We start from the raw sequence: 13,000 nt of genomic DNA on the forward strand, positions 1-13,000 counted from the left end.
CTAGTACAAAAGAAATTATTGGATGTTCTAGTAAAGATTCCACAATAATTTTTATTAATTAAAATAACTTAATAACAAATGTACAGATTCAAGGTGGTTTATCCATTTATAACCATAAAGTAATTACATTCCATGAAGTTACAATGAGCTCACAGGCTCTCACACTTAGGGTCTTAGGACACTATTTGCCTCATATATGGGACGTTCACAAATAAATCATCATGAAACCAACTTTTCATGTACAACCAAAGCAAAAAGAAAGGCCTCAGAGGGGAAGAGAAGGAGGAAGGAAGAAAACCATAGATTAAGAGAACCTTTAGAAACATCAAAAAACCTCAACAGATCCATTATCATAATCCAGAAACACCCCAACCCGACCCAGAGCATTTGCACATACTGAATTAAAGGTGGAGAGTCGGTGGAGAGACTACAGTGGTTGCTTCCTTTTTGAGGAAATTTAAAAAAAAAAATGTTTCATCAGAATCAATAACGATATTGGCATCTGCAGTCCTGAAATCTCTACAGACTCCCAGAATCCAGTTGGAGGAGAGGGTCACATCCACTCCCAGAAATGCCTGTGGGAGGTGAATGCTTTGTGCTCCCCACACAGCAAAGCTCTCCACTCTCTGGGGATCCATGGAGCACTGAGATGGTCATTCCAAATATCACATATCTCCATCCTCAGAAAGGCTTATATAGCAAGGAATCATTTCTGTGCTCAGAGCATTATCCCTGACAAGGAAAAATATTATATTAGTGAGTTCTATGTGGGACAGAGGCTCTGTGGCCCATTATTCACTTCATTTGCTCTTCTTCCAAGAAATACAGAAAGAAGGAAGGCAAGAGAGTTCAGCCCCATGCATCCATGAAGATGAAAAGTTATTACACCTCTACAGCCACATACAATTATGTATTATTCCTTAAATAGAGAAAAAACGTGACCATCTCACTGGGCCAAGTAATGATTTAATGTCTGTTTCTGCATATTTTGTTTCAGGAACATATCTAAAATGTTTTCTTTCTTCAATAGAAAAAACTTCTTGTATTATTTGTCTTTAAGATCATCAACAGGTAGATATCAATTTGCTGCGATGTGAGAATTTATTGGAATGTAAGTAATGCCTCTCATAGTCTCACACATATAAAATTTGGTAGAAATAAACACATGTAAAATTTATAAGTTTCTGAAAAGAATACTCTGGCTTTACATTATCTGTTTAGCTCCTGATCAATCTACTCTGGGTTCCTGCCCTCTGCTACTTAGACCTGCCTCTCTAGAATGAGCCTAACAGGGTTAAGTCTCGTTCACAGATCACTCACTTTTCACTTGTTACGGAATGTATCTGATGGGCATTAGAATTGTCCTGATTATGGATATATTTTAGTCATTTTCTTTGTTGATCAAAATGTTTCTGATTTTGTGGTAACTTTGGTAGATATGCATGTAAATGCCACATAGAATAGAAAAAATTAAAAAACCATTATGCCAAATCTAAGCCATCAAAATTGAATTTAAATTGAATAAACACCAAAATACTGATGCCACCATGAGAACTAGTGTCGTTCATAACTACATGATCTGAATATTCTTTTGTCCCTCTTATTCTGCATGATAAAGTGTGATATCTTTTACATTTTCATCAAACTGTAAGTCAGGAAATTGAGTTTCGATCATTGTAATACTATGCAGGTAGAGAAGATGCACATGTCTTGGAAAAGTATGTATTACCTACATGTCAAAACTAAAATAAAACTTAAATGGGAAAGAAGCCTCAACCAAGGGACCCAATAAGGAAATAATTTGAGGCTGGACTGCCAAGCAGCTGGCTCTTACCTCTGAAGTTGTTGAGCATGTCTAGGACTCCAGTTATGCTCCATGAAGTGAGCTCTGGGTTCACTGGCTGGGGCTTTTGCATCTGTGCAAAATCAGTCCTGCAAAAAAATGGCCTCAGCTATTGTTCCAGGCCCAGAGTTAATCACACAGTCATACAAAGGTATCACATTTTCATAAAAGATGTTTCCTCAGAATTCTGCCCGTTTTGGTTAACTGGTTGTACATTTTATTCCACACTCTAGGGTCCATAAGGATGTTACTTTTTCTAAATTTTACTTCCATAAAAACCCAATTTCCCCAGATATATTATTCTCAGACATTATAGAACTTCTAAAATCATTAAAAGTCATTGCCTCCCTCTGCCCATCACACCCCCTGAGGGTAGGCAGAAATCTTGGGAATATTTCAGAGAGCAGAAAACTCAGACAAAAAGCTTTGGGACCTCAGGCTGCAGTTGTCACGAATGCTAGTCAGTGTCTGACAGAGAATGTTCACTGAGACAAAAGGCTTTAATCTTTTGTGCAAATCAAAGGAGTCTAACTCCAGCCTGAGAACCCTGCTGCTGAGGGTCCCGAGGTAACCATTTTCCTGAGGTCCTTCCTAGAACTGGGTGTACGGTGATGGAGCAGGCCCGGGTCACTGAGGCTTTTAGGACCAAAACATCCCTCCTCAGCCCATCCTTAGGGAATCTCTCTCCTCCTTCTGTCTTTTTTTTGTTTTTTAACCTCTGACCCCTCTAGAGTAGAAGACTCCTCTATGATTCCTCAGAGTAATTTTGTATTAAGATCTGTGGGGTATGGCTGGTCAGGATGGATGAAATGGGAGAACAAACTTCCTAATGGCAAATTGTTTTTATGTATATTTTAATTCATACAAATTTTAAGATGAAAACTTTCCAGACCAAAGAGAAGAAGACCTCAGGCCCTCTTTTGAAACAAAATTGGAAATAGCCCCTGACAACGATGTTAGTACTCAAAATGTATACATCCCCTTCATTCACAAGAGAACAAACTTTTCCCAAATAGCCTTGTTTTTAGTGTAAACTCACCTTGCTGATACATTTCCCACATCCGGCAAAAAAACAAAAGATAATGTTAATTATGAGAGATTTTTCCTTCTGCATCTTTTCTCATACTCTTGTTTCTTTGTTTTAGTGTTTTAATAATGTATATCTTTTTTTTTCCTGCTAAGGAATCATTCAAGACTACATTAATAACAGAACCTCAACTAAACAATAAAAAGCTTCATCAGTGGGCATTAAGAAGAAAGGAGCTCAGCAAGAGATGGTGGAGTAAAGCAAAGATATCTAGGTTTCCAGTGTCATTAATTTCCTAATCTTATTTCCAAGGAAAGCTCTGACCCCATATGACAACTATTAAAACAAAACAGAGAACCATATGAGAAACAGTACATGGACACTGATGAGCAGCTTTGAGAAATCTTGCCCAGGCAAGGGGAAACCCCTCAATGTCTTCAGCAAATCACTGCTCTCTGGGAGATCAGAGTGAGGAGGAACTAGGGCATGTAAATGGATTACTAACCTTCCCCTGGCCTAGAGTTCTAATGATTTTGGATGATCTCTCTGTGTGGATAGTACTCCAAATTATATTGAAGAGAACTTTGTTATATGTTATCAGCTAAAATGGCAAAAATTTCCCAAAGATTATCAAAGTATGCAGTAATAAGTGAATGGAGAAATGTAATGGTGGAAGTCAGACAGCATGTGTCACTTAGCTTAGAGCAGTGACATATGCAGGTGATATTTGCATGTCCTGGCAGCACTGTCCAGCAAAGGCTTCCTGTCTCTGAGGATGGACCCTCCCTCTTCACCTGGAGCAGCTCCAAGTCAGGCATGCAGCATGTCTCCCACAGCTCTCCGTACATGTCTTTCATCCCTTCTAAATGTTGGGTCATTCTCACTTGACTGTCTTGTAGTTGTTGGAAAAGCTCTTTTGCTTCTCTTTCCAGTGCCTGCAATTGCAGTTGCTCCTCCTCTTCGAGAAATATATGCATCTTTTGATATTGAATACTGATTATCCTCTTCCTTAATAACACATAGTTCTGCAGAGACGTTTGGTTAAAAGGATTACATGTTCTCACTCTCAATAGAAAACTTCAAATAATTATATGCTGGGTGTAATCAAGCAACTTAGAAACTTTCTGCCTCACTCTTGCAAGGAGTCTTGAACATTTGCTATCTTCTTCTGTCCATCTTTTTCAATGTTCATATTCTCTCTCCCTTTTTAAATCAAACCTTTATAAAGACTCCTGGTTTCTGTCACTGTGACGCTTCTACACATTTGTTACTGAGTCAATTATTTCCTCTATTAATCTCTCTTTTAGGATTTTTCCATGTCTGATTCACCTACATGTTAAAAAAGGTTTAGCCATACACCATATTATGCAGTTTTTTTTTACTTGTACCACATTTTTACTCTATATACTATTCTATTTCTTTCACCTTCCTCACACCCAATCTTAGTGAAATGTTGTCTCATCTGCAGTGTCTGAAAAGGTTTATACCAACCTTCAAATTTGAACTAGAATACACATCATTCTGTTTATCCAATATACTAGAATTAATTTGGCTAGCTTGTGTGGGCTTCTCTGTTTGCAACTCCTATTATATCAATTGAAATCACTACATTTTCTTGGGAAGAAATCACTATCTTTCAATGGTAGTTTGAATTTAGCTAAAAATTAAAAGCTAACATTGTGTTTATTTGCATAAAAACAAAGAAAACATTTTCATTTTACCTCTAACGAATGAAATTTGCTAGTTTCCTGATTTAGATTGTTTCGTGTCTCTTTTGATTTTCCATAAAATAGTCCATTTCCTTTATAAGTTTCTCCTGCAAAAGAAGCAAGAAGCTTAGCAATAATGAAGACAGTATAGTAGATTTCATCCCCTTATCAATAAAAAAAAGGCTGTAATTGAAAGAAACATAAATTAAGTTAGAGTGGAGTGGTCAGATTTTTCCAAATTAAACACATTTGGTTCTAATAATTTGGATGTGAAAAGTGATAGAAACATAATAGAGAGTTTTAAAGGACCCTTCAGATAATATCATCAATTTTCTGAGAAACTGGCTTTTATATAATCTGACTTTGAACAGTGTTCTTGGTGCTGGCCACCTGCTCCACAGCTCCATTCTATATGTTTGAACAACGTTTCTAAGGAAACCTCCTTTAGTGAAGTCTCAACACAGCTATGATTAAAGTGCCAAATTAGTCAAACATTGAAAGGACACATTTATGTGTCATGATTGACATGGAATTATCACCACCTCCACCATCTGCATTCTCATCACCATCATTATCATAGGCCCTCTCATTCTTATTTGGGATTCTACATAATTCAAACTGCCTTAGAGGCATCACGTACCCTGCATTCCTCAGCAGCCCATCCTTTTGGGCTGTGGCTGTGAGCCATGTGCTCTGGTGACTCAGAGGGGCCCACAGAGCAATCTCTTGTCAGCCTCACAGAAGCTCCTTAGTCTCCTCATGGAGCACACCGATATTGTCTGAGCTGTTGATGTTCTGAGGTCTGGTCTGTCTGGCTAGGGAAGCCAGCTTTTTGAGTGCCACACTGGTGTTGAAGTTGGGCTTCTCTGAGATTTTTCTGCACAAAGGGCAGTGAATTGGTGCTCTGCCTTCTTCTGAGCAGAGGCAGAGGCAGAGGGGGCCTGCAAAAGCTGTGCCCACAGTCAATGGTGACCGGGTCTATGAGGTATTTCATGCAAATGCAGCAAATGAGCTCATTCTGGAAGACTCGCAGGGCATCTAATCCATGTTTCTGAAAATTAAAAAAAAAAAGTGAGAATTTCTTTCTCTTATTTTTATTTGCCCCGATGAAAAGGAAAAAAAGGCTGGCGGACAATTTTCCTTGTCTACTTGAGCTCTGTCCAATATGTCTAATAAGTTAGTTCCAGTACAAACTGAGACATAGTAAACACAAACATGCTGGATTTATAAATTTTCCCTCAATAGTCATCGAAGACTCAGTCCAGGACTCCCTGAGATACCAAGATCCTAAGATGTTCAAGTCTCTTATTAGTAAATGGTGTGGGATTTGTATGTAACCTAAACCTATCCTCCTGAATACTTTATGTCTAGATTACTTTGAAGGCCTAATACAATGTAAATGCTATATAAATACTTGTAATGCCATACTGTTTAGGAACAGCAAGAAGATTAAAAATATGTACATGTTTGGCAGGGCGCGGTCACTCATGCCTGTAATCCCAGCACTTTGGGAGGCCGAGGCGGGCGGATCACGAGGTCAGGAGATCGAGACCATCCTGGCTAACATGGTGAAACCCCGTTTCTACTAAAAATACAAACAATTAGCAGGACGTGGTGGCACCTGCCTGTAGTCCCAGCTATTCAGGAGGCTGAGGCAGGAGAATAGCTTGAACCCAGGAGGCGGAGGTTGCAGTGAGCCGAGATGGCACCACTGCACTCCAGCATGGGTAATAGAGTGAGACTCTGTCTAAAAAAAAAAAAAAAGTACATGTTCAGTACAGCTGCTTTATTCTCCCTGTAAATATTTTTTATCTGAGATTAGTTGAATTCACGGGTATGAAACTTATGGATATGAACAACAGTGATGCAAATGAGAAAATGAGACAACAGTCCTCGTGGCATTTTTGTTAAACAAGCTGTGCCCTCAATCATTCCCAGTTACTTAGACAAGCTTAAAGCCTGGGCAGGGATAAAAGCTGGGATGATTTCTGAGTCACTTATATAAGCTAATTAATGAAGAAGCACATTCTGAATGTCATCCTGTCTCTGCCATTCTATCTCTCTCAATGATTCCATGATGATAATATATGAAAGACACTCAGTATCTATGGTATTATTCTATACTCCCTGCCTCCAAACTCACCTATGAAGTTTGCTCAGACATTATAAATAAAGTAGCTTTTATCTAAGATTGATTAATCAGAGTGGACTGTCAACTCCTAAAATCATCAATCATTAAATTTGTCCTTTTAATTTTAATATCAAAACTCTTCCTTTCAATATATTAAATGTAAATAATATCTATTATTTTTAATTAGGAAAGTTTTTTCCCATAGTCAATTCAGATGATTAGAGAGAACACTTTCACATTCTGAAATAGCCAATGTTTCACCTATAATAATTAACAAGAATTAATCAACAATTAATTATCTTCTAAAATAACAAAAAAATGAAGATATGTATTAGGTTTTCCACTCTACGCTAGAAAATCCAGAAATGCAGTTAATGGAAGCGTGGCCACCAGTTCACCTCTCCCCTTAGTGACTTGGAAGTTGCAGCTTCTTGGGAGCCCTTGCCAGTTGGTTAGATCTATTGATCTTTTCTTTCTTTTTTTTTTTTTTTTTTTTTGTTGTTGTTGTTGAGATGCAGTCTCACTCTGTCACCCAGGCTGGAGGGCAGTGGCACGATCTCAGCTTACTGCAACCTCCACCTCCCAGGTTCAAGCAATTCTCCTGCTGCAGCCTCCTGAGTAGCTGGTATTACAGGGGCCCACCACCATGCCAGGATAATTTTTTTGTAATTTTAGTAGAGACCGGGTTTCACCGTGTTGGCCAGGCTGGTGTCTAACTCTAGACCTCAATCGATCTGCCTGCCTTGGCTTCTCAAAGTGCTAGGCTGCAAACATGAGCCATCATGCCCAGCCGATTAAATCTATTTTCAACAGCTTTCAAATCTAGTCTGCAAACTGCAAATTTTGAAGAGACAGCAAATAAGACCTTTGCAACAAGAATTTTCAAAGTAATTCAACATTTTTAACATTCACTTTGGTGAACATTATAACCACTACTACATGCCCACATTCTAGTGAACATTTTAGATATTTTATGGGTTCTATGATTGCATGAAACTATGGAAATATATCTTTTCACACTGAAGAAAAATCTAACAATACAGAAAACAGTCACATAAAAAGAATCAAATAGCAAGGGAACACAGACCATATCTTACAAACTGAAGATACTTTATATTGATTTCCTATAAAATCACTAAGACGGTTATTTGTTTGCTTAGAAAAGACCCAAGCATGCTGCCAGGTAAATTTAAAGTATTTTTAAGAGTAAAAGTGAGCATGATGGTTTTGCTGCACATTTTATACTCACAAGGCTACTATGAATGGTCTCAGTCTAGAAGCTCTGTAGACATCCAGATTAGAAGTAACTCCTGGTGCTCCAAAGCCCAGCAGCCACAAATCCAGTGGGTCCTCACTGAAGGGGAGAGAAATCTCTGGACAAGCATCCTTTGAAAGTGTATGGGCCCTCGAAAGACCACACCCACTTCCTGAGGTGGATTAGATTGCATAGAAACCGGTAAATTGGCTGATTAGGTTTATAAAGTATTGAAAACCACACTTGGGGGCTCAAAGCTCAACAGAGAAGTTTGGAATGAGATGCAAGAAAGTTGACTTAACAGGGTACTCAAAGAAATATTTTAAGTATAACAATTATTTCACTAAATATTATCACAAGCTAATTTTTGTTTTGTTTTGTTTTTGTTTTTGTTTGTTTGAGACGGTATCTCGCTCTGTCACCAAGGCTGGAGTTCAATGGCTCCGTCTCAGCTCACTGCAACCTCTGCCTCTCGAGTTCAAGCGATTCTCCTGCCTCAGCTTCCCAAGTAGCTGGGATTACAGTCGCCCACCACTACACTCAAATAATTTTTGTAGTTTTAGTAGAGATGGGGTTTCACCATGTTGCTCAGGCTGGTCTCAAACTCCTGATCTCAGGTAATCTGCCCACCTTGGCCTCCCAAAGTGCTGGGATTACAAGCGTGAGCCACTGCACCGGGCCACATGCTAACCTTAAAATTTTGTTTCTCACTCCATTTAAAAATTATAATTGCTTAAGTGCCTAGCAGTTATTTATCTGAATATGTTCAAAGATAAAACATCAACTGGGATTACCAACACATCTGTGCTGTGTAACTCTCTTGTTTAAAAAAGTATAACAAGGAACTTAATTGTGTTTCACAAAATTGTATATATAATGGTTGATACAATTAGCTGTTTTTCTTATTTTTACTATTTTATGACTATTTCCTAATGATGGATTTATATGAAAATAAAATCTGTTTTTTATTTATCCACCTTTTTGAATAATTTTAAAACTGAAACTTTACATATGTATGTACATAACTATCTATAACAATGCTATGCATTCATATTTTTAAAATTATATAATTAATTTACACAATAATAATATTATTACCTTTTTTTTGACATGCTCTCTCCCTCTGTCAACCAGGCTGGAGTGCAATGACACGATCTCAGCTTACTGCAAACTCTGCCTCCCAGGTTCAAGTGATTTTCCTGCCTTAGCCTCCCGAGTAGCTGGGATTACAGGTGTCTGCCACCGTGAGCAGCTAATTTTGGTATTTTCAGAAGAGATAAGGTTTCACCAAGTTGGCCAGGCTGGTCTCAAACTCCTGACCTCAGGTGATCTGCCCATCTCAGCCTCCCAAAGTGCTGGGATTACAGGCATGAGCCATGGCACCTGGCTGTTATTTACACAATAATTATGTCCATAATTATCTTTAATAGTGCATGAAAGTTATTTGTAACACAGTTGCCATACTAACAGATTTTGTTGTCTTTTACCATGATTTAATAAATCACCAATGTTTATACATAGTTGTATTCATAAATTATCTAATGTTTGGGGATTTAGGTCATTTCTGTAAACTTAAAATTAACAAACGTTCCTAGAAGTTGAAAAAGTAGCAATCTATATAAAAGTCGCCATTTACATATTGAGACATTTAAAAAATTATAAAATTCATAAAAGCCAGCATATCCTAGAAAAAGATGAAGTGGCTGTCGTTTTAATCAGTCCATGGCATTGCAAATTAGTATGTTTTCTGAAGTGTCATTTGATCAGCATTATGCTTCAAAAAATATATTCAATAAATTTAAGAAAAGGTAATCAGAGATATATATATGCAGACTTTTCCACAAATGTTGTTCTTTGAAAACTGATTCAAACACTTCTTAAAATGTTGCATATTATCTACCTCAGTGTAGAGAAGAAAGACTTTCTGGTATTCTCACTTCTCAGTAAAAATTTGATTCTACATTTTGTAGACCGCCCTGTATTAGACAGAAATAAACAATAAGCAACTTATGAGATATGAAAGAATAAAAAATAGTTGCAAATTTTAGTGCTAGAAGCTGAAAAAGTTATCTATTTTACTACAAGTGTGTTATCATGCAGGGTAGGTAAGAGAGAAAAGGCAGTATTTCCTTACCTAACTAAAAAATACTCTGTCATTTAAGTGAAAATATCAGACATTTATTGATCACCAATTCTGTGCTAAAAACTGTTCTAAGTGCTTCACATGTTCTAACTTACTTAATTGTTACAGCAACCCCATAAGATAAATAATATTTTATACTCATTTAAAGATTAAGAAACGTGAGAACAGGAAACTTTAATAATTTGTCCATAGGCATACTCTAATTAAGTAGGAGAACTAGGGTTTGAAACCAGGCAGTCTGTCTCTGAAAACTGTTTTCCTTTCAGTGACATTAAATATGTTGCCAAAGTATCTTCTTAAGCCACCAAATTACATACAATATTTTGGGGAGACGCTTCTTGCATGCTGGCAGAATTGATTGAAAGTTGACAAAGCTTTCAAGTATTGTGCAGGCTTTGGTCCACTTTTTTGAATAATAATATGCACACTGTCCTACATCTACCATACCGTCCAACCCTCTATCAATGACATCACAAAAAGCCTGTGGGCATGCTCGGCCAAACCCCATAACAAAGGCATTGTGGAAATCCTAGTGTGCAGTGCAGCTCTTCTTTTCAAAGCACAGAATGTCTCAGAGGGTCTCTTATGTGAGCTACTCTGATTACTCACAAAATAAGTGTCTGCTATGGACTGTCCTTACTGGCAGAGATTGGAGCCAAAATTGTAACAAACCTGCAAGTTCTGCACATGTATCCCAAAAATTAAAGTAAAATTTAAAGAAATGTGTAAAAAAACCAAGACTAAGTCCTTAAGGAGCTCATGGTCTAGTAGTTGATACAAAGGAAGGGACAGTCATCCTAAAATTCTTCCTAAAAGAAATGACACCTAAGCTGAAACCCAAAGGATGAGGGTAGTCTTATCTTTTCTGATAGTACAGTCTAAGTGACAGCAGTTGTCATGAGAAAAGATTTTGGGGCCTGGCATGGTGGCTCATGCCTGTAATCCCAGCACTTTGGGAGGCCGAGGTGGCTTGACCGGTCAAGCTGAGAAGTTCGAGACCAGGCTAGGCAACATGGTGAAACTCCATCTCCACAAAAAATACAAAAATTAGACAGGCATGAGGGTGCATGCCTGTAACCTCAGCTAAGTCTTAGGCTGGACGATTGCCCGAGCCCAGGAGGTAGAGGTTGCATTGAGCAGGGATTGTGCCACTGACTCTAGCCTGGGTGACAGAGTGAGACCCTGTCTCACACACACACACACACACACACAAAATATTAGTTCTGTTCTCTTCCTGGGTTGATATCCTTCTATTCTATCTAGGCCAGAATGCTTTCTGAAATGGAAATGTGCCTATATTCCTACCTGCTTAACCTTATTATGGGATTTTGATAAACTACAAGAAAGTAGTTACACTCCTCTCGATGTCAAACAAAACGTACTTGATGTATTTGGTGCTCAGTGTATGAATTTTTCTTCCCACAAATGCCTTGGATTCTAGTAAGGGTGAGTTCCTTGTATTTCCTTAACTTGCCACAATCATCCATACTTCTATTATTTTGTATAACATGATTACCTTGTCAGTGGAAATATAAATAAATAAAATTACTTTGAAGCGCTGTGGCATTGCCCAATAGAATTGATGATCCATAAATTTTATAACCCGGACATTCCAGTTATCGGAAGATACTGTCCGCAAAGAGAATCTATTGGCTATTTACATTAGGAGACATGTTCACAAAATCAAAATACAAAAGTCATTCCAAATGTACAACAGCAGAAAATGAACAAATATATATTATTATGCACCATTTATCCAACTTTGGGTTTTCCACTACAAACTGACTCTTGATTGTTTACATAAATAGATCTGGACTCTTTAAATATTTTTTTCTTTGCCACGTGTTAAGATGTCAATCTTTGTGAGTAGAAAACATTGGAGAGAAATTCCAAAAAAGCGCTTCCAATCTGCTTTGGAAATGACGCCTCCAGTGTCTGGCCCGGAGGGCATACAGGGATACACCAATGCCCAGATTGTGTAGTTGAGGCAGCTGCTATAGCAGCCACTTCCTGAAGTTCATGGTGGCCAGGAGAACTGAGCCGCCACGAGCTTCTCCTGATACTGCCCTTCGCCACATTTGAAGTGGAGCCTGTCTGGCATGACATTTCTTTGTAAACTGCTTTACAAGTGGCCCAGAAGGCAAGTTTGTGGGGAGCTCTGAAGTGTGGATTTAAAGCAAGTTGTTCAAGCGCAACAGCACAGCGACTTCTTAACATTCAGTGAGGCCAAGGGGTGAGGGGAGTCTTCATTGGCTACTCCAACTTCACCCTGGAAACAATGGCAATTCCTTATATGTGCTCATCACGTATTATTTAGACTTCTTACATTCTACTAGACAATATTTCCTTGCTCAAATGCTGTTATAATTAATCATTCTTTATATTAACTTTCCCTATTCACATTATTATATGTTTTCTCTGTCTTGACAGACCCTGAATCTTCCTTTCATTTGAATAAACGCTATCTATCTATCATCTATCTATCATCTATCTATCTATCTATCTATCTATCTATCTATCTATCTATATCTATCATCTATCTATCTATATCTATCTATCTACTTACTTATCTATCTGAACACTTAAAGACCAGTGTAAAAAAATCAAGTACCACAAAACTATACTTGGTATGATTTTATTTTTAAAAGTTCAAAACTACCTAAAGCCAAATCATGAAACATGTAAATAATATAGCCATGTGTGATAAAATTATAAAGAATAAGAGAGGAAATAAAGATAAACACAAAATTCACGGCAGTGAAAAAGCACAACTGTCATTAGTGCACGGGGAACCCAAAGATATTGGAAATGTTATTTTCTTAATATGGGTAGTAGGTTCACAAATGTTCATTACTATTTTTGTCTATACTTGTGTGTTATATTATAGTCTTT

The 13,000-nt window shown here is 37.7% G+C and overlaps 1 pseudogene; it reads right to left on the reverse strand.

The window, feature by feature from the left end:
* Positions 1-235: 235 nt before the first annotated feature.
* On the reverse strand, positions 236-11,595 carry LOC115833861 (annotated as a pseudogene).
* Positions 11,596-13,000: the final 1,405 nt, after the last annotated feature.

This window comes from Nomascus leucogenys, unplaced genomic scaffold, assembly GCF_006542625.1.
Source record: "Nomascus leucogenys isolate Asia unplaced genomic scaffold, Asia_NLE_v1 001668F_28552_qpd_obj, whole genome shotgun sequence".
Classification (NCBI taxonomy): domain Eukaryota; kingdom Metazoa; phylum Chordata; class Mammalia; order Primates; family Hylobatidae; genus Nomascus; species Nomascus leucogenys.